Source organism: Procambarus clarkii, chromosome 47, assembly GCF_040958095.1.
Source record: "Procambarus clarkii isolate CNS0578487 chromosome 47, FALCON_Pclarkii_2.0, whole genome shotgun sequence".
NCBI lineage: Eukaryota > Metazoa > Arthropoda > Malacostraca > Decapoda > Cambaridae > Procambarus > Procambarus clarkii.
In genome coordinates, this window is record NC_091196.1 from 7,511,931 (window position 1) to 7,536,272 (window position 24,342).

The following is a 24,342-nucleotide window of genomic DNA, read 5'->3' on the forward strand; positions in this document are numbered from 1 at the left end:
CCCCAGGGGCAGTGCTATTCATAAGGGCAGTGCTACACCACAGAAGCAATGCTACACCACTGGGGCAGTGCTACATCATTGGGTCAGTGCTATGCCACTGGGGCAGTGTTACACGTCTGGGTCAGTGTTACACCACTGGGGCAGTGCTACACCACTAGGGCAGAGCTATACCACCGGGTCAGATCTACACTACTGAGTCAGTGCTACACTGCTGGGGCAGTGCTACACCACTGGGGCAGTGCTACACCACTCTGGCAGTGCTTTACCATTGGGGGAGTGCTACGCTATTGGGGCAGTGCTACACCATTGGGTCAGTGCTTCACCCCTGGGTCAGTGTTACACCACTGGGGCAGTGCTACACCACTAGGTGAGTGCTACACCTCTGGGGCAGTGCTACACCACTGGGTCAGTGTTACACCTCTTGGGCAGCGCTACACCACAGTCTGTGCTACACCACTGGGTCAGAGGTACACCTTTGGGGCAGTGCAACAACACTGGTGCAGTGTGACACCACTGGGGCAGTGCTTCACCACTGGGTCAGTGTTACACCACTGGGGCCATGCTACACCATTCGGTCAGTGCTACACCGCTGCTGGAGTACTACACTACTGGGTCAGTGCTACAACTCTGGGGCAGTGCTACACCACAGGGGCAGGGCTACACCACTGGGTCAGTGCTACACCACTGGGGCAGTGCTACAACTCTGGGGCAGTACTACGCCATTGGGTCAGTGCTACTCCACTAGGTCAGTGTTCCACGTCTGGGGCAGTGCTACACCACAGTGGCAGTGCTACACCTCTAGGTCAGTGCTGCACCACTAGGGCAGTGCTACACCACTGGGTCAGTGCTATGCCACTGGGTCAGTGCTACACAAATTGGTCAGTGCTACACTACTGAGTCCGCGCTACATCACTGGGGCAGTGCTACATCACTGGGGAAGTGGTACATCACCGGGGCAATGCTACACCACTTGGGCAGTGCTACACCACTGGAGCAGTGATACACCACATTGGCAGTGCTACTCAAAGGGCAGTTATACACCACTGGTGCAGTGCTACGCCACTGGTGCAGTGCTACACCACATAGGGAGTGCTACACGACATGGGCAGTGCTACACCACTAGGGCAGTGCTACTCGTAGGGGCAGTGCTACGCCACTGGGGGAGTGCTACACAACTGGGGGAGTGCTACACCTCTGTGACAGTGCTTCACCACAGAGGCAGTGCTACTCATAGAGGCAGTGCTACACCACTGGGGAAGTCCTACACCACTGGGGCAGTGCTACACCACAGTGGCAGTGCTATACCACAGGAGCAGTGCTACTCATAGGGGCAGTGCTACACCATTGGGTCAGTGCTATACCACGGGGCAGGGGTATGCGTCTCGTTCAGTGCAACACCACTGGGGCAGTGGTACACCACTGGGGCAGTGGTACACCACTGGGGCAGAGCTACACCACTGGGGCAGTGCTACACCACTGGGTCAGATCTCTACTACTGAGTCAGTGCTACACCACTGGGGCAGTGCTACACCACTGGGGCAGTGCTACACCACTGAGGCAGTGCTTCACAATTGGGGCAGTGCTACACCATTTGGGCAGTGCTACACCATTGGTGCAGTGTTTCACCATTGTGTCAGTGTTACACCACTTGGGCAGTGCTACACCACTGGGGCAGTGCTACACCACTGAGGCAGTGCTTCACAATTGGGGCAGTGCTACACCATTTGGGCAGTGCTACACCATTGGGGCAGTGCTTCACCATTTGGTCAGTGTTACACCACTGGGGCAGTGCTACACCACTAGGGAAGAGCTATACCACCGGGTCAGATCTACACTACTGAGTCAGTGCTACACTGCTGGGGCAGTGCTACACCACTGGGGCAGTGCTACACCACTCTGGCAGTGCTTTACCATTGGGGGAGTGCTACGCTATTGGGGCAGTGCTACACCATTGGGTCAGTGCTTCACCCCTGGGTCAGTGTTACACCACTGGGGCAGTGCTACACCACTAGGTGAGTGCTACACCTCTGGGGCAGTGCTACACCACTGGGTCAGTGTTACACCTCTTGGGCAGCGCTACACCACAGTCTGTGCTACACAACTGGGTCAGAGGTACACCTTTGGGGCAGTGCTACAACACTGGTGCAGTGCGACACCACTGGGGCAGTGCTTCACCACTGGGTCAGTGTTACACCACTGGGGCCGTGCTACACCATTCGGTCAGTGCTACTCCACTAGGTCAGTGTTCCACGTCTGGGGCAGTGCTACACCACAGTGGCAGTGCTACACCTCTGGGTCAGTGCTGCACCACTAGGGCAGTGCTACACCACTGGGTCAGTGCTATGCCACTGGGTCAGTGCTACACAAATTGGTCAGTGCTACACTACTGAGTCCGCGCTACATCACTGGGGCAATGCTACATCACTGGGGAAGTGGTACATCACCGGGGCAATGCTACACCACTTGGGCAGTGCTACACCACTGGAGCAGTGATACACCACATTGGCAGTGCTACTCATAAGGGCAGTTATACACCACTGGTGCAGTGCTACGCCACTGGTGCAGTGCTACACCACATGGGCAGTGCTACACGACATGGGCAGTGCTACACCACTGGGGCAGTGCTACTCATACGGGCAGTGCTACGCCACTGGGGAGTGCTACACAACTGGGGGAGTGCTACACCACTGTGACAGTGCTTCACCACAGAGGCAGTGCTACTCATAGAGGCAGTGCTACACCACTGGGGAAGTCCTACACCACTGGGGCAGTGCTACACCACAGTGGCAGTGCTATACCACAGGAGCAGTGCTACTCATAGGGGCAGTGCTACACCATTGGGTCAGTGCTATACCACGGGGGCAGGGGTATGCGTCTCGTTCAGTGCAACCCCACTGGGGCAGTGGCACACCACTGGGGCAGTGGTATACCACTGGGGCAGTGGTACACCACTGTGGCAGTGGTACACCACTGGGGCAGTGGTACACCACTGGGGCAGAGCTACACCACTGGGGCAGTGCTACACCACTGGGTCAGATCTCTACTACTGAGTCAGTGCTACACCACTGGGGCAGTGCTACACCACTGGGGCAGTGCTACACCACTGAGGCAGTGCTTCACAATTGGGGCAGTGCTACACCATTTGGGCAGTGCTACACCATTGGGGCAGTGTTTCACCATTGGGTCAGTGTTACACCACTTGGGCAGTGCTACACCACTGGGTCAGTGTTACACCATTGGGGCAGTGCTTCACCATTTGGTCAGTGTTACACCACTGGGGCACTGCTACACCACTGGGTCATGCTACACCACTGGGGCAGTGTTACACCACTGGTTCAGTGTTACACCTCTGGAGCAGAGCTAATCCACAGGGACAGTGCTACTCCACTGGGTCAGTGCTACACCACTGAGACAGTGCTACACCAGTGGGGCAATGCTACAACACTGTGGCAGTGCTACATCACTAAGGCAGTTTTTTTTTTAATTATTATTATTTTCTACCGCTGACGTGGCCACACATTTACAATGCTAACGAGCACATATACATTTTCTTTTGTCCTCCATGAACAGGGTTAGAGATTTGTTAAACATATAGTTCATATAGTTCACATTATAATATTTAATGCTACAACTTTCAGGTCTTTGTGAATTTGTTAGGTCGGTTTGATCTTCATTAGATATTTGATTAAGTATTCTCTTTTTCACTGCTAATGAAACACCCATATCAATTTCTACCACTGGTTTTCTACAGGCTGTCTTTGCAAGTATATCAACAGTGTCATGTCTCGAGATGTCAACATGTGACGGTATCCATAGGAATTTAATTTCAAATCTGTTTTGTTTAGCAGCTGAAACATTCATTCGAATATTACTGACTATTTTCTGGATGTCACTACTATGTGCGTTCAATGCCAGGAGTGCAATATGCGAGTCAGAGTATATAAGTCCACTGCCTTTGTCTTTTAAAAGTTCAGTGGCAAGGTATATTCCTGCAAGTTCGGTTTCAGTTGTACTTGCCTATTCATTGACGCGCTTCATTGCTGTATGTACGTGAGAAGATTGTTCATATATATTTTACGTGCACATCTGGTACATCGTCCACCTTCTTCTACAGAGCCTTCGGTATAGCACTGATACACATCGTAACCTATACTCTGAGTACTTTCTGTGATGCTTTTCAGTGTTAACTGTTTTAATAATGTAGAGTGTACACTATCTTTCTTAGGGGCATTTAAAAAATCAACTGATAGATCCCAGTTAGTGCTACACCACAGGGTCAGTGCTACACCACTGGGGCAGTGCTACACCACTGGGGCAGTGCTACACCATATAGGCAGTGGTACACCACATGGGCAGGGGTACACCACAGGGACAGAGCTACTCACAGGGACAGTGCTACACCACTGGGGCAGTGCTACACCACTGGCTCAGTCCTACACCACTGGGCAGTGTTACACCACAGGGGCAGTGCTACACCACAGGGCCAGTTCTACTCATTGGGACAGAGCTTTATAACTGGGGCAGTGCTATACCAATGGGGCAGATCTAAACCACTGGGTTAGTGCTACACCATTGGGGCAGTTCTACACCACTGGCTCAGTGCTACAACACTGGGGCAGTGCCACACCACTGGGGTAGTGCTACACTACTGGGACAGTGTTACACCATTGGATCAGTGCAATACCAATGAGTCAGTGTAACACCACTGGGGCAGTGCTACACCACTGGGGCAGTGCTACAAAACTGGGGCAGTGCTACAAAACTGGGGCAGTGCTACACCACAAGGGCAGTGCTACACCACAGGGTCAGTGCTACACCACAGGGGAAGTGCTACTCATAGTGGCAGTGCTACAACACTAGGGTAGTGTTTCACTACATGGGCAGTGCTACACCACATGGGCAGTGCTGCACAAGGCGAGAACAGGTATGCATAGAATGACAGAGAGGTGTGTGAAGAACTCAACAAGAGGTTCCAGGAGGTCTACACAATAGAACAAGGTGAGGTTACTGTGCTAGGAGAAAGGGAGGTAAACCAGGCGGCCTTGGAAGAGTTCGAAATTACGAGAGAGAAGGTCAAGAGACACCTGCTGGATCTGGATGTTAGAAAGGCTGTTGGTCCAGACGGGATCTCACCATGGATACTGAAAGAGTGACCAGAGGCACTTTGCTTGCCACTCTCTATAGTGAGAGTGGCAAGCAAAGTGCCACTCTCTATAGTAAGTCACTGGTGACGGGAGACCTACCAGAAATATGGAAGACGGCGAATGTGGTCCCAATATACAAAAAGGGCGACAGGCAAGAGGCACTGAACTACAGGCTGGTGTCCTTGACTTGTATACCATGCAACGTGATGGAAAAGATCGTGAGAAAAAACCTGGTAACATATCTGGAGAGAAGGGACTTCGTGACAAATCGCCAACATGGGTTCAGGGAGGGTAAATCTTGCCTTACAGGCTTGATAGAATTCTACGATCAGGTGACAAAGATTAAGCAAGAAAGAGAGGGCTGGGCGGACTGCATTTTCTTGGATTGTCGGAAAGCCTTTGACACAGTACCGCATAAGTGGCTGGTACATAAGCTGGAGAGACAGGCAGGTGTAGCTGGTAAGGTGCTCCAGTGGATAAGGGAGAACCTAAGCAATAGGAAGTAGAGAGTTACGGTGAGGGTTGAGACCTCCGATTTGCGTGAAGTCACCAGTGGAGTCCCACAGGGCTCTGTACTCGGTCCCATCTTGTTTCCGATATATGTAAATGATCTCCCGGAGGGTATAGATTCATTGCTCTCAATGTTTGAGGACGATGCTAAAATTATGAGAAGGATTAAAAGAGAAGGGGACTGTTTGAGGCTTCAAGAAGACCTAGATAAGCTGAAGGAATGGTCGAACAAATGGTTATTAGAGTTTAACCCAACCAAATGTAGTGTAATGAAGATAGGTGTAGGGAGCAGGAGGCCAGATACAAGGTATCATCTGGGAGATGAAATTCTTCAGGAGTCAGAGAAGAAAAAAGACTTGGGGGTTGATATCACGCCAGACCTGTCTCCTGCAGCACATATCAAGCGGATAACATCAGCGGCATATGCCAGGCTGGCCAACATACGAACGGCATTCAGAAACTTGTGTAAAGAATCATTCAGAACTTTGTATACCACATATGTCAGGCCATGCCTGGAGTATGCAGCCCCAGCATGGAGTCCATATCTAGTCAAGGATAAGACTAAACTGGAAAAGGTTCAAAGGTTTGCCACCAGACTAGTACCCGAGCTGAGAGGTATGAGCTACGAGGAGAGACTACGGGAATTAAACCTCACTTCGCTGGAAGACAGAAGAGTTAAGGGGGGACATGATCACCACATTCAAGATTCTGAAGGGAATTGATAGAGTAGATAAAGACAGGCTATTTAACACAAGGGGCACACGCACAAGGGGACACAGGTGGAAACTGAGTGCTCAAATGAGCCACAGAGATATTAGGATGAACTTTTTTAGTGTCAGAGTGGTTGACAAATGGAATGCATTAGGAAATGATGTGATGGAGGTTGACTCCATACACAGCTTCAAGTGTAGATATGATAGAGCCCAATAGGCTCAGGAATCTGTTCACCTATTGATTGACGGTTGAGAGGCGGGACCAAAGAGCCAGAGCTCAACCCCCGCAAACACAATTAGGTGAGTACCACAGAGGCAGTGCTACACCACTGCGGCAGTGCTACACCACATGAACAGTGCTACACCACAGGGTCAGTGCTACTCATAGGGGCAGTGCTACAACATTGTGGCAGTGCCACACCACTGGGGCAGTGCTACACCACAAGGGACGTGCTACTCATAGGAACAGTGCTGCACCACTGGGGCAGTGCTACACGACTGGGGCAGTGCTACACCACTGGGGCAGTGCTTTACCACAGAGGGCAATGCTTCACCACAGAGGCAGTGCTACTCATAGGGGCAGTGCTATACCACTGGGTCAGTGCTACACCACTGGGGCAGTGCTAAACCATTGGGCCAGTGCTACAACACTAGGGCAGTGCTACACCACTGGCTCAGTCTTACTCATTGAGGCAGTGCTTTATAACTGGGGCAGTGCTTTACCAATGGGGCAGAGCTAAACCACTGGGTTAGTGCTACACCACTGGGGCAGTTCTACACCACAGGCTCAGTGCTACAACACTGGGGCAGTGCTACACCACTGGGGCAGTGTTACACCACAGGATCAGTGCAACACCAATAAGTCAGTGTAACACCACTGGGGCAGTGCTACACCACTGGGGTAGTGCTACACCGCAGGGGCAGTGCTACACCACATGGACAGTGCTACACCACAGGGTCAGTGCTACTCATAGGGGCAGTGTTACACCACTGTGGCAGTGCCACACCACTGGGGCAGTGCTACACCACAGGGGCAGTGCTACTCATAGGAACAGTGCTGCTCCACTGGGGCAGTGCTACACCACTGGGGCAGTGCTTTACCACAAAGGGCAATACTACACCACAGAGGCATTGCTACTCATAAGGGCAGTGCTATACGACTGGGGCAGTGTTACACCTCTTGGGTAGTGCTCCACCACTTGGTCAGTGCTACACCACTGGGGTAATGCTACACCACTGCGTCAGTGTTACACCACTGGGGCACTGCTACACCACTGGGGCAGTGCTACACCACTGGGTCAGTGCTTCACCACTGAGGCAGTGCCACACCATTGCGTCAATGCTACACCACTGGGGCAGTACTACACCATTGGGTCAGTGCTACACCACTGGGTCATTGTTACACGTCTGGGGCAGTGCTACACCTCTGGGACAATGCTACACCACTGGGGCAGTGCTTCACCACTGGGTCAGTGTTACACCACCGGGGCAATGCTACACCACTGGGGCAGTGCTTCACCACTGGGTTAGTGTTACACCACAGGGGCAGTGCTTCACCAATTGGTCAGTGCTACACCACTGGGGTAGTACTATACCACTGGGTCAATGTTACACGTCTGGGGCAGTGTTACACCACTAGGGCAGTATCCATAGGAATTTAATATCAAATCTGTTTTGTTTAGCAGCTAAAACATTCATTCGGATATCCTTGACTATTTCTGGGTGTCACTACTATGTGCGTTTAATGCCATGAGTGCAATCTGCGAGTCACAGTATAAAAGTCCACTGCCTTTCTGTTTTGAAAATTCAGTGGCAGTGTATAATATGCCTGAAAGTTCGGTTTGAGTTGTACTTGCCTAGTCATTGACGCGCTTCATATCTGTTTGAACCAGAGAAGATTGTTCAAATATATTAGATGCACATCCGGTACATCGTCCACTTTCTTCTACAGAGCTTTCAGTATACCACTGATACACATCGTTACCCATACTCAAAGGACTTTCAGTGATGCTCTTAAGTGTTAACTGTTTTAATAATGTAGAGTGTACACTATCTTTCTTAGGGGCATTTAAAAAATCAACTGATAGACCGAAGTTAGTGATACACCACAGGGTCAGTGCTACTCCACAGGGACAGTGCTACACCACAGGGGCAGTGCTACTCATAGGGGCAGTGCTACACCACAGGGGCAGTGCTACTCATAGGGGCAGTGCTACACCACAGGGGCAGTGCTACACCATTGGGGCAGTGCGACACCACTGGGGCAGTGCTACACAACATGGGCAGTTGTACACCAATTGGGTAGTGGTACACCACAAGGGCAGTGTTATTCATAGGAGTAGTGCTACACCACTGGGGCTGTGCTACACCACAGGGGCAGTGCTACACCACAGGGGCAGTGCTACACCACAGGGGCAGTGCTACTCATAGGGGCAGTGTTTAACCACTGGGGCAGTGCTACACCACAGGGGAAGGACTATACCACGCAAGGCAGTGCTACGAATAAGGGTAGTGCTTCACCACTGGAGCAGTCCTACACCACTGGGGCTGTGCTACACCACTTTGGCAGTGCTACACCATAGGGGCAGAGCTACACCACTGGGGCAGTGCTACACCACAGGGGCAGTGCTGCAACACAGGGGCAGTGCAATACTCAAAGGGGCAGTGCTACACCACTGGGGCAGTGCTTCACCATTGGGTCAGTGTTACACCACTTGGGCAGTGCTACACCAATGGGTCAGTGCTACACCACTGGGGTAGTGCTACACCACTGGGTCAGTGTTACACCACTGAGGTAGTGCTACACTACTGGGTCAGTGTTACACTATTGAGGCAGTGTTACATCATTGGGGCAGTGCTACAACACTGAGACAGTGCTGCACCACTTGGGCAGTACTACACTTTCGGGGGAGTGCTATACCACTGGGTCAGTCTTACACCTTTGTGGCAGTGTTACACCACTGGGCCAGTGCTACTCCACTGGGTCAGTGATACACCACTGGGGCAGTGCTACACAATTGGGTCAATGCAAAACCACTGAGTCAGTGCTACACCTCTGGGTCAGTGCTACACAAATGAATCAGTGCTACACCACTGGGTCAGTGCTACACCACTGAGGCAGTGCTACACCACTGAGACAGTGCTACAACCCTGGGGCAGTGCCACACCAATGGGGAGGTGCTATACAACTGAGTCAGTGCTACACCACAGTGCCAGTGCTACACCAAAGGGGCAGTGCTACTCATAGGGGCAGTGCTACATAACTGGGGCAGTGCTACACCAATGGGGCAGTGCTACAACAGTGGGGCAGTGCCACACCACTAGGGCAGTGCTACACCACAGGGGACGTGCTACTATTAGGAACAGTGCTGCACCACTGGGGCAGTGCTACACGACTGGGGCAGTGCTACACAAGTGAATCAGTGCTACACCACTGGGGCAGAGCTACACCACAGTGGCAGTGCTACTCATCGGGGCAGTGCTACAACACTGGGGCAGTGCTACACCACAGGGGCAGTGCTACACCACAGGGGCAGTGCTACTCGAAGGGGCACTGCTACACCACTGGAGCAGTGCTACACCACTGGGTCAGTGCTACACCACTGGGGCAGTACTAAACCATTGGGTCAGTGCTACAACACTAGGGCAGAGCTACACCACTGGCTCAGTCCTACTCATTGAGGCAGTGCTTTATAACTGGGGCAGTGCTATACCAATGGGACAGAGCTAAACCACTGGGTTAGTGCTACACCATTGGGGCAGTTCTACACCACTGGCTCAGTGCTACAACACTGAGGCAGTGCTACGCCACTGGGGCAGTGCTACACCACTTTGACAGTGTTACACCACAGGATCATTGCAACACCAATGAGTCAGTGTAACACCACTGGGGCAGTGCTACACCACTGGGACAGTGCTGTACTACATGGGCAGTGCTACTCCACATGGGCAGTGCTACACCACAAGGGCAGTGCTACATCACTGGGGCAGTGCTACACCACATGGACAGTGCTACACCACAGGGTCAGTGCTACTCATAGGGGCAGTGTTACACCACAATGGCAGTGCCACACCACTGGGGCAGTGCTACACCACAGGGGCAGTGCTACTCATAGGAACAGTGCTACACCATTGGGGCAGTGCTACACCATTGGGGCAGTGCTTTACCACAAAGGGCAATGCTACACCACTGGGGCAGTGCTACACCACTGGGGTAGTGTTACACCACAGGGGCAGTGCTTCACCAATTGGTCAGTTCTACACCACTGGGGTAGTCCTATACCACTGAGGCAGTGTTACACCACTGGGGCAGTGTTACACCACTGGGGCAGTGTTACACCACTGGGGCAGTGTTACACCACTAGGGCAGTGTTACACCACTAGGGCAGTGTTACACCACTAGGACATTATCCATAAGAATTTAATTTCAAATCTGTTTTGTTTAGCAGCTAAAACATTCATTCGGATATCTTTGACTATTTTCTGGGTGTCACTACTATGTGCGTTTAATGCCAGGAGTGCAATCTGCGAGTCACAGTATAAAAGTCCACTGCCTTTCTGTTTTGAAAATTCAGTGGCAGTGTATAATATGCTTGAAAGTTCGGTTTGAGTTGTACTTGCCTAGTCATTGACGCGCTTCATATCTGTTTGAACCAGAGAAGATTGTTCAAATATATTAGATGCACATCCGGTACATCGTCCACTTTCTTCAGCAGAGCTTTCAGTATTGCACTGATACACATCGTTACCCATACTCAAACGACTTTCAGTGATGCTTTTAAGTGTTAACTGTTTTAATAATGTAGAATGTACACTATCTTTCTTAGGGGCATTTAAAAAATCAACTGATAGATCCCAGTTAGTGATACACCACAGCGTCAGTGCTACACTACAGGGACAGTGCTACACCACAGGGGCAGTGCTGCTCATAGGGGCAGTGCTACACAACTGGGGCAGTGCTACACCACATGGGCAGTTGTACACCAATTGGGCAGTGGTACACCACAAGGGCAGTGTTATTCATAGAGGCAGTGCTACACCACTGGGGCTGTGCTACACCACTGGGGCTCTGCTACACCACATGGGCAGTGCTACACCACTTGGGCAGTGATACACCACAGGGGCAGTGCTACACCACAGGGGCAGTGCTACTCATAGGGGCATTGCTTCACCTCTGGGGCAGTGCTACACCATTGGGGCAGGACTACACCACGCAAGGCAGTGCTACTAATAAGGGCAGTGCTTCACCACTGGGGCAGTCCTACACCACTGGGGCTGTGCTACACCACTGGGGCAGTGCTACACCATAGGGGCATAGCTACACCACTGGGGCAGTGCTACAACTCATGGGCAGTGGTACACGCCATGGGCAGTGCTACATCACAGGGGCAGTGCTATACCACAGGGGCAGTGCTACTCATAGGGGCAGTGCTACACCACTGGGGCAGTGCTACATCACTGGGGCAGGACTACACCACGCAGGGGAGTGCTACTAATAAGGGCAGTGCTTCACCACTGGGGCTGTGCTACACCACTGGGGCAGTGCTACACCATAGGGGCAGAGCTACACCACTTTGGCAGTGCTACACCACAGGGGCAGTGCTACAACATAGGGGCAGTGCAATACTCATAGGGGCAGTGCTACACCATTGGGGCAGTGCTTCACCACTAGGTCAGTGCTACACCACTGGGGCAGTGCTACACCAATGGATCAGTGCTACACCACTGGGGTAGTGCTACACCACTGGGTCAGTGTTACACCACTGAGGCAGTGCTACACCACTGAGGCAGTGCTATGCCACTGAGACAGTGTTACACCCCTGGGGCAGTGCCACACTAATAGGGAGGTGCTATACAACTAAGTCAGTGGTACACCACAGGGGCAGTGCTACTCATAGGGGCAGTGCTACATAACTGGGGCAGTGCTACACCAATGGGGCAAAGCTATACCACATGGTCAGTGCTACACCAATGGGGCAAAGCTATACCACTGGGTCAGTGCTACACCACTGGGTCAGCGCTACACAACAGGGTCAGTGCTATTCAACTGGGTCAGTGCTACACCACTGTGACAGTGCTTCACCCCTGTCACAGTGCTACACCAATGGGGCAGTGCTACACCACTGGGGCAGTGCTACACCAATGGGGCAGTGCTACACCACTGGGGCAGTGCTACACCACAGGGGCAGTGCTACTACACTGGGGCAGTGCTACACCACAAGGTCAGTGCTACACCACAGGCGCAGTGCTGCTCATTGGGGCAGTACTACGCATCTGGGGCAATGCTAATCCAATGGGGCAATGCTAATCCACTGGGGCAATGCTACACTAAAGCAGCAGTGCTACACCACAAGGGGGGTGTACTACACCACAATGGCAGTGCTACACCACAGGGGCAGTGGTACTCACAGGGGTAGTGCTACACCACTGGGGCACTATTACACCACTGGGTCAGTGTTACACACCTAGGGAAGTGCTTCACCACTAGGGCAGTGCTACACCACTAGGGCAGTGCTACACCACTGAGGCAGAGCTACTCCACTAGGGCAGTGCTACACACACCTGGGAGAGTGCTTTATCACAATGGCAGTGCTACTCATGGAGGCAGTGCTGCATCACTGGGGCAGTGCTACACGACTGGGGTAGTGCTACACCACTGAGGCAGTGCTACACCTCATGGGGAAGTACTACACCACAGGGCCAGTTTACTCACAGGGGCTATGCTGCACCACTGGGGCAGTGCAACACGAAGGGGACAGTGCTACACCACATGGGCAGTGCTACATCACAGGGGCAGTACTACTCTTAGGGACAGTGCTACACCACTGGGGGAGTGCTTCACCACTGGGGTAGTGCTACACCACATGGACGGTGCTACACCACAGGGTCAGTGTTACTCATAAGGGCAGTGCTACGCCATTGTGGCAGGGCCACACCACTGTGGCAGTGCTACACCACAGGGTACGTGCTACTCATAGGAACAGTGCTGCACCACTGGGGCAGTGCTACACGACTGGGACAGTGCTACACCACTGGGGCAGTGCTTTACCACAAAGGGCAATGCTACACCACAGAGGCAGTGCTAATCATAGGGGCAGTGCTATACCACTGAGGCCGTGTTACACCTCTTGGGTAGTGCTCCACCACTTGGTCAGTGTTACACCACTGGGGCAGTGCTACACCACTGGGGCAGTGCTTCAACTCTGGGTCAGTGCTACACCACTGAGGCAGTGCCACACCATTGCGTCAATGCTACACCACTGGGGCAGTACTACGCCATTGGGTCAGTGCTACACCACTGGGTCATTATTACACGTCTGGTGCAGTGCTACACCACAGGGGCAGTGCTACACCTCTGGGACAATGCTACACCACTGGGGTATTGCTTCATCACTGGGTTAGTGTTACACCACAGGGGCAGTGTTTCACCAATTGGTCAGTGCTACACCACTGGGGTAGTCCTACACCACTGGGTCAGTGTTACACCACTGAGTCAGTGTTACACCAATGGGGCAGTGTTACACCACTAGGGCAGTATCCATAGGAATTTAATTTCAAATCTGTTTTGTTTAGCAGCTAAAACATTCATTCGGATATCCTTGACTATTTCTGGGTGTCACTACTATGTGCGTTTAATGCCAGGAGTGCAATATGCGAGTCACAGTATATAAGTCCACAGCCTTTCTCTTTTAAAAATACAGTGGCAATGTATAATATGCCTGAAAGTTCGGTTTGAGTTGTACTTGCCTACTCATTGACGCGCTTCATTGCTGTATGTACCAGAGAAGGTTGTTCAAATATAATAGATGCACATCCGGTACATCGTCCACTTTCTTCAACAGAGCTTTCAGTATAGCACTGATACACATCGTTACCCATACTCAAAGGACTTTCAGTGATGCTTTTAAGTGTTAACTGTTTTCATAATGTAGAGTGTACACTATCTTTCTTAGGGGCATTTAAAAAAACAACTCATAGATCCCAGTTAGTGCTACACCACAGGGTCAGTGCTGCACCACAGGGACAGTGCCACACCACAGGGGCAGTGCTACTCACAGGGGCAGTGCTACACCATTGGGGCAGTGCTACACCACTGGGGCAGTGCTACACTACATGGGCAGTTGTACACCAATTGGGCAGTGGTACACCACAAGGGCAGTGTTACTCATAGGGGCAGTGCTACACCACTGGGGAAGTACTACACCACATGGGCAGTGCTACACCACTTGGGCAGTGCAAAACCACAGGAGCAGTGCTACACATATGGGCAGTGCTTCACCACTGGGGCACCGCTACACCACTCGGGCAGTGCTACACCACATGGGCAGTGCTACACCACATGAGCAGTCCTACACCACAGGGGCAGTGCTACTCATAGGGGCAGTGCTACACCACTGGGGCAGTGCTACACTACTGGAGCAGGACTACACCACGCAGGTCAGTGCTACTAATCAGGGCAGTGCTTCACCACTGGGGCAGTCCTACACCACTGGGGCTGTGCTACACCACTGGGGCATTGCTACACCATTTGGGCAGAGCTACACCACTGGGGCAGTGCATCACCAGTGGAGCAGTGCTACACCAGTGGGCCAGTGCTACACCACTGGGGCAGTGCTACACCACAGGGGCAGTGCTGCAACACAGGGGCAGTGCAATACTCATAGGGGCAGTGTTACACAATTGGGTCAATGCTACACCACTGGGTCAGTGCTACACCTCTTGGTCAGTGCTACTGAAGTGAATCAGTGCTACACCACTGGGTCAGTGGTACACCACTGATGCAGTGGTACACCACTGGGACAGTGCTACACCCTTAGGGCAGTGCCACACCAATGGGGAGGTGCTATAGAACTGAGTCAGTGCTACACCACAGGGGCAGTGCTACACCACAGGGGCAGTGCTACTCATAGGGGCAGTGCTACATAACTGGGTCAGTGCTACACCAACGGGGCAAAGCTATACCACAGGGTCAGTGCTACACCACAGGGCCAGTGCTACACCACTGGGTCAGTGCTACACCACTGTGACAGTGCTACACCCCTGTGGCACTGCTACACCAATGGGGCAGTGGTGCACCACTGGGGCAGTGCTACACCACTGGGGAGGTGCTAAACCACTGAGTCAGTGCTACACCACTGGGGCAGTGCTACACCACTGGGGCAGTGGTGCTCCACTGGGGCAGTGCTTCACCACCTTGAGGTGCTTCCGGGGCTTAGCGTCCCCGCTGCCCGGTCGTCGACCAGGCCTCCTGGTTGCCGGACTGATCAACCAGGCTGTTGGACGCGGCTGCTCGCAGCCTGACGTATGAGTCACAGTCTGTTTGATCAGGTATCCTTTGGAGGTGCTTATCCAGTTCTCTCTTGAACACTGTGAGGGGTAGGCCAGTTATGCCCCTTATGTGTAGTGGAAGCGTGTTGAACTGCTCAGTACTCACTTCCCCCTTCAGAGCAGGAGAGATTGCTGAAATAGAGGGAATACAGAGAACATATACGGCACGCATAGACGAGATAAAACACCTAACTTATTGGGACCGTCTCAAAGCCCTCCAAATGTACTCACTAGAAAGAAGACGAGAGAGATATCAAATAATATACACCTGGAAGATACTGGAGGGCCAAGTACCAAATCTACACAGTAAAATAACAACGTACTGGAGTGAACGACATGGAAGAAAATGTAGAATAGAACCAGTGAAGAGCAGAGGTGCCATAGGCACAATCAGAGAACACTGTATAAACATCAGAGGTCCGCGGTTGTTCAACGTCCTCCCAGCAAGCATAAGAAATATTGCCGGAACAACCGTGGACATTTTCAGGAGGAAACTAGATTTATTCCTCCAAGGAGTGCCGGACCAACCGGGCTGTGGTGGGTATGTGGGCCTGCGGGCCGCTCCAAGCAACAGCCTGGTGGACCAAACTCTCACAAGGCAAGCCTGGCCTCGGGCCGGGCTTGGGGAGTAGAAGAACTCCCAGAACCCCATCAACCAGGTATCAACCAACCAGTCTCGGACCTCTGATGTTGATAGAGTTCTCTCTCAGAGTACCTGTTGCTAGCACCACAGGGTCAGTGCTACACCACAGGCGCAGTGCTACTCATCGGAGCAGTACTACACGTCTGGGGCAATGCTACACCACTGGGGCAGTGCTACACCAAAGGGGCAGTGCTACACCACAGGGGGGTGTGCTACACCACAGTGGCAGTGCTACTGATTGGCGCAGTGCTACACCACTGGGGCAGTGCTACATCACTGAGTCAGTGCTAGTTGTTATGATCCCAGGTAGCCGAAAAATGAGTTTCCCCGTTGAGAATTATTCTATCAAGCCTGACCTGACTATAAGGTCTGGGAAATATGGAGGTGAAGACACCGATGTAAAATAGCTGGTTGGATTTGATGAACAATTTGAGATTATGGGCAGTGAATAAGAAAATAGATAAATGACTGGTTAGGAGATGTAGATAATTTGCTGGAAGCGTGAGGCTTGCTTCTGGAGGGCGTTGATCTCACTTGAGCGCCAAACATCACAGGGGAAACCGTGCTCCGTTTGAGTTCCCGTCAGAAAGGAACCCCTAGTGACATATCTCCAAGAGAAGAGAAGTGTGCAGGCGTGCCAGCTGTGGAATCGAGCTGGGGACGTTGTGGTCTCAAGTTCTGGACGGCGAGGAGTGTTTATTAAGCCGCCCAGAGACATTATCGTGGGCCGTGGGAGAGCCCTGACCAGACTCAGTCAGAGGGAGGAGCGCCCTCGACTTGGCAATCTGTGGTAAGCACGATTTAAGCAGGTTCATAGTGATTACTTGTATTTGGTCGAGTGCCCAGCGACAGTAGCAATGTTTATTGATAAGTTAGACATGTTTTGATAAGGCAGAAGGCCTAAAATAAGAAAGTGGAGAGGGAGGAACATGGAGCGACGTCCGTCCCCTCTGAGCACTGGCAGGTGACTGAGGGAGCCTAGCTCCTAATGAGGAGGACCTTCCCAGAGTGAGTGAGGCCCGCCAGGCGTGGTGGAGCATGGGCCAGCCCAAAACGGGGGAGTCCACAGTCACAGTATGTAGAGAGCAGATAGGTGTTGGAGGCAAACATATTGTGTGGTTATTTTTGTTTATGTGTTTAAGGGTAAACATTTTTATTGGAATGTCAATGGGTTGCAGATTTGTCTTTGGGGAAGAAGTTGCTGAGAACATCGAAGTCAACACAGAGGGAGTAGTTGATGAGACTCCAAGGTAGTGGAGGAGAGGACCTCGAGCTGTGAGGAAAAGCAGTGAAGAGGAGTGTCACATGCTTCTGTAGAGGTGGTGAAGCACCATAGTTGTTCGAGGAAACTTCATGGTGTAGCAGCCAGGAGAGCTGTGGAGGACCCTAGTAGAAGTAGTGAAGCACCGTGGTTGCTCAAGGAAAACTTCATGGTAGCAGCCTGAAGGAGCTGCAAAGGATCCTGGCAGTTAAACCTGGAAGAACCTGAAGAGATCAGGGTAGTGAACTTCCAGATGTGGAAGGGAGGTTCTGGTTGATTACTTGTAGGGAGGTGATAGAGTGTTTGGTTGTCATTAGCGTGCAAGACATAGTGAGAGGTGAGTGATTGTTTGCCATTTTTGTACCAAGGAGTGTTTATGCTGAAGTTTAGAGTTACAGTCGTAGGCTGGATTACCTGCAGATGTATGTGTTCTAGGACTGATAGGGTGATTGATGGATCATTGTTGTGTATCAAGGAACGTTTATACTGATATATATATATATATATATATATATATATATATATATATATATATATATATATATATATATATATATATATATATATATATATATGTTACTGCACTCATACGCTGAATTTCCTTGTACATGTTTATAGATATATATATATATATTCTCTTGCTGATAGTACAACATTGTATTATAGGACTTGACCTACTTGAGGAGGTTGGTAATATTAGGTGGTGAACCAGGAGATAGGATACCACTTGATAAGCTGAGGATAGAGTTCTGATGGTGTTAGAGTGCAACCTGACTGAAATAGTGTAGAGTGTAGGATTCATTATTATTATATGTGTATATGTAAGGGAGCCGGTCGGCCGAGCGGACAGCACACTGGACTTGTGATCCTGTGGTCTCGGGTTCGATCCCGGGCGCCGGCGAGAAACAATGGGCAGAGTTTCTTTCACCCTATGCCCCCTGTTACCTAGCAGTAAAATGTACTGACTAACACCCAGTACCTGGGTGTTAGTCAGCTGTCACGGGCTGCTTCCTAGGGGTGGAGGCCTAGTCGAGGACCGGGCCGCGGGGACACTAAAGCCCCGAAAACATCTCAAGATAACCTCAAGATAAGAAGATGTATTGTGTATGTGCTCTGTCCAGTAAATGTATTCAAATTTGCTGGTGTTTGACCTTGTCCTAGTAAGGCTTCCCAGGAGGTAGTAAAGAAGGAGAGAGAGAGAGAGAGAAAGAATTTGGAACCACAGCTGTGGAAAGGGTAGGACGGAAAACTAGTAAGTCAAAGGGGATTGAGGAAATCATGTCACATAAGGAGAGAGTGGGGAGTCACAGCGGCTCGAGTGGGTGTGTGCACGTGACAACGAGGCTAAGTGTTGGAGTCGCATCCCCCTAAACGTGTGACGTTGAGCCCCTCTCCAAGAGCCAGAAGCGACTAGTGTGATCTCCTAGTGAAGTATAAGCACTCTACCGAGTTGTGGGTATGGGTTGTTCATAAAGAAGGAACAATACGACAACGCCACCAACCCACAACTACAATATACTCCACTGGGGCAGTGATACACCACTGGGGCAGTGCTACACCACTGGGTAAGTGCTACTCCACTGGGACAATGCTACACCACTGGGGCAGTGCTACTCATAGGGGCAGTGCTACACCACTGGAGCAGTGCTACACAACTGGGGAAGTGCTACACCACTGGCGTATTGCTACACCACTGGGGCAGTGCTACACCACTGGAGCAGTGCTACACCACATGGGCAGTGCTACTCATAGTGGCTGTGCTACACTACTGGGGCAGACCTAAACCACTAGGGCAGGCTAAACCAGTAGGGCAGTGCTACACCACATGGGCAGTGCTACACCTCAAAGGCAGTGCTACACTACAGGGGCAGTGCTGCACTACTGGGACCGTGCTACATCACATGGGCAGTGCTACACCACTGGGGCAGTGCTACTCACAGGGGCAGTGCTTCACCATCGGGGCAGTACTACACCACTGGGTCGGTGTTACACACCTAGGCCAGTGCTACACCACTGGGGCAGTGCTACACCACTAGGGCAGTGCTACACCATTGGGGCAGACCTACTCCACTGGGGCAGTGCTACACGACTGGTGTAGTGCTACACCACTAAGGCAGTGCTACACCACATGGGCAGTGCTACACCACATGGGCAGTGCTACATCACATTGGCAGTGCTACTCATAGGGGCACTGCTACACAACTGGAAGAGTGCTTCACCACTGGGGTAGTGCTACACCACTGGGGCAGTGCTATACCACCGGAGCAATACTGCTCATAGGGGCAGTGCTACACAACAGGGGCAGTGCTTCACCACTGGGTTAGTGTTACACCACTGAGGCAGTGCTACACCATTATGTCAGTGCTACACCACTGGGGCAGTGCTACACCAATGGGTCAGTGTTACACCTCTGGGACAGTGCTACATCACAGGGGCAGTGCTACACCACTTGGTCAGTGGTACACCACTGGGGAAGTGCTACACCACTGGGTCAGAGCTACACCACTGAGTCAGTGCTACACTTCTGGGGCAGTGCTACATCACTGTGGCAGTGCTAAACCACTGTGGCATTGCTTCACCACTGAGTCAGAGTTACACCACAGAGGCAGTGCTACACAACTGGGGCAGTGCTACACCACTGGGGCAGTACTACACCACATAGGCAGTGCTACAAAACTCGGGCAGTGCTACACCACGCGGGGCAGTGCTGCTAATAGGGGCAGTGCTTCACCACTGGAGCAGTCATTCACCACTGGGGCTGTGCTACACCCCTGGGGCAGTACTACACCACAGGGGAAGTGCTACTCCACTGGGTCGGTGCTACACCACTTTGGCAGTGCTACACCACTGGGGCAGTGCTACACCACTGGGGCAGTGCTACTCCATTGGGTCATTGTTAAACGTTTGGGGCAGTGCTACACCACAGGGTTAATGCTACACTACTGAGTCAGTGATACATTACTGTGGCAGTGCTACAACTCTGGGGCAGTGCTACAACACTGGGGCAGTACGTACATCACTGGGGCAGTCCTACATCACTGAGGCAGTGCTACATAACTGGGGCAGTGCTACACCACTGGGGCAGTGCTACTCCACATAGGCAGTGCTGCACCACATGAGCCGTGCTACACCACAGGGGCAGTGCTACTCATAGGGGCAGTGCTACACCACAGGGGCAGTGCTACTCATAGGGGTAGTGCTACACCACTGGGGGAGTGCTACACCACTGGTGCAGTGCTACACCATTCTGGCAGTTCTTCACCACAGGGGCAGTGCAACTCATAGGGGCAGTGCTAGACCACTGGGGCAGTCCTACACCACTGGGGCTGTGCTACACCACTGGGGCAGTGCTACTCATAGGGTCAATGCTACTCATAGGGTCAGTGCTACACCACTGGGGCAATGCTTCACCACTGGGGCAGTGCTACACCACTGGGGCGGTACTTCACCACATGGGCTGTGATACACCATATGGGCAGTGCTACACAAAAGGGGCAGTGCTACACCACATGGGCAGTACTATACCACATGGGCAGTGCTTCACCACAGGGGCAGTGCTACACATAGGGGCAGTGCTAAACAACTGGGGCAGTGCTACACCACTGGGGCAGTGCTACACTACTGGGGCAGTGCTACACCACTGGGACAGTGCTACACCACATGGGCAGTGCTACACCACAGGGGTAGTGCAACACCACTGGGGCAGTGCTACACCACTGGGGCAGTGCTACACCACATGGGCAATGCTACACCACAGGGGCAGTGCTACTCATAGGGGCAGTGCTACACCACTGGAGGAGTGCTTCACCACTGGGGTTGTGCTATACCACTGGGGCAGTGCTACACCACCGGGGCAGTACTGCTCATAGGGGCAGTGCTACACCACAGGGGCAGTGCTTCACCACTGGGTCAGTGTTACACCACTGAGGCAGTGCTGCACCATTATGTCAGTGCTACACCACTGGGGCAGTGCTACACCAATGGGTCAGTGTTACACCTCTGGGGCAGTGCTACATCACAGGGGCAGTGCTACACCACTTGGTCAGTGGTACACCACTGGGGAAGTGCTACACCACTGAGTCAGTGCTACACGTCTGGGGCAGTGCTACATCACTGTGGCAGAGCTAAACCACTGGGGCATTGCTTCACCACTGGGTCAGAGTTACACCACTTTGGCAGTGTTACCCCATTGGGTCAATGCTACGCCACTGGGTCAGTGTTACACCTCGAGGGCAGTGCTACACCACAGAGGCAGTGCTACACCACTGGGGCAGTGCTACACCACAGGGGGCAGTGCTACACCACTGGGGCAGTACTACACCACATAGGCAGTGCTACAAAACTGGGGCAGTGCTACACCACGCGGGGCAGTGCTGCTAATAGGGGCAGTGCTGCTAATAGGGGCAGTGCTGCTAATAGGGGCAGTGCTGCTAATAGGAGCAGTGCTTCACCACTGGAGCAGTCCTGCACCACTGGGGCTGTGTTACACCTACACCACTGGGGCAGTATTACACCACAGGGGAAGTGCTACACCACTGGGTCGGTGCTACACCACTGGGGCAATGCTACGTACACCACTGGGGCAGTGCTACACCATTGGGTCAGTGTTAAACGTTTGGGCAGTACTACACCTCAGGGGCAGTGCTACACCTATGGGTCCGTGCTACACCACAGGGTCAATGCTACACTACTGAGTCAGTAATACATTACTGGGGCAGTGCTTCAACTCTGGGGCAGTGCTACAACACTGGGGCAGTACTACATCACTGGGGCAGTCCTACATCACTGAGGCAGTGCTACATAACTGGGGCAGTGCTACACCACTGGGGCAGTGCTACTCAACATAGGCAGTGCTGCACCACATGGGCCGTGCTACATCACAGGGGCAGTGCTACTCATAGGGGCAGTGCTACACCACAGGGGCAGTGCTACTCATAGGGGTAGTGCTACACCACTGGGGGAGTGCTACACCACTGGGGCAGTGCTACACCACTGTGGCAGTTCTTCACCACAGGGGCAGTGCAACTCATAGGGGCCGTGCTACACCACTGGGGCAGTGCTACACTACAGGGGCAGTGCTAGACCACAGAGGCAGTGCTACTCATAGGGTCAGTGCTACACCACTGGGGCAATGCTTCATCACTGGGGCAGTGCTACACCACTGGGGCAGTACTTAACCACATGGGCAGTGATACACCATATGGGCAGTGCTACACTAAAGAGGCAGTGCTACACCACTGGGCAGTACTATACCACATGGGCAGTGCTTCACCACAGGGGCAGTGCTACACATAGGGGCAGTGCTTATCAACTGGGGCAGTGCTACACCAATGTGTCAGTGCTTCACCACAGGGGCATTGCAACTCATAGGGGCACTGCTACACCACTAGGGAAGTCCTACACCACTGGGGCTGTGTTACACCACTGGGGCAGTGCTACACCACAGGGGCAGTGCTACACCACAGGGGCAGTGCTACTCATAGGGGCAGTGCTACACCACTGGGGCAGTGCTACACCACTGGGGCAGTGCTACACCACTGGGTCAGTGTTACACCACAGGGGCAGTGCTACACCACTGGAGCAGTCCTACACCACTGGGGCAGTACTACACCACATCGGCAGTGCAACACCACATGGGCAGTGCTGCACCACAGGGGCAGTGCTACTCTTGGGGGCAATGCTACACCACTGGGGCAGTCCTACGCCACGGGGGCTGTGCTACACGACTGAGGCAGTGCTATACCACAGGGGCAGTGCTACACTACTGGGGTTCGATCCGATTTGCCTAATAAGCCAAGTTTTTCTGAATATATTTTTTCACCATTTTTTCTAATGAAATTATAAAGCTATCCATTTCATTATGTATGAGATTTTTTTTCAATTTCAGTTAAAACTAACGTTGATATATGACCGAACCTAACCAACCCTACCTAACCTAACCTAACCTATCTTAATCTTACCCAAACTAACAAAAGCCTTGTTGTGTTAGTTGGAGCCCTGTTGCTTATGCAACAGGGCTCCATTAAGGAACATATAATCTCTTCCCACAACCAAACCATCGCCAGAGAAATCCTTGTAAACAACACAGAAATCATCGATAAATACAGCAATAGCAGGCGGCTTGACGTTTGCGAGGCACTACACATTAAGAAGTCAACACCAGCAATCAATAGCCAATTAATGCACAACTATATTCTACCCACCTCAAGACTCCGCTCCAATATAGAAGCATCAAGAAATATGGACCAATAGGCTTTCTACAGTCACTTCCATTCAATACCCATTGTTTCGTGTTCTGTCTTGTGTTGATGAATTTAATACCCTATTAAAACCACCTCACCCCATCCACCTCACTAAAATGTAGATATAAACAAATCGGAGATGTGTAAGTTCTATTCAGTTGTGTATTTGTAAACTAAAGTCTTTGAAAATGTAATAAGTTTTACGAAACGCGCTCAAGTGTCGCGTCAGACTAGAAATAAAAATGAATTTTGGAGAATTGATTTTTGAATTACCACCAACAGTGAAAAGAAATGTACGAAAGATTGAGAAAATTCGTGTTAGAATTATTAATCTTACTTTTTCGGTCATATTTAATAATATATGTCTACAGGAAAGACTTCTACCAAAATATACTAATATATATATATATATATATATATATATATATATATATATATATATATATATATATATATATATATATATATATATATATATATATATATATATATATATATATAT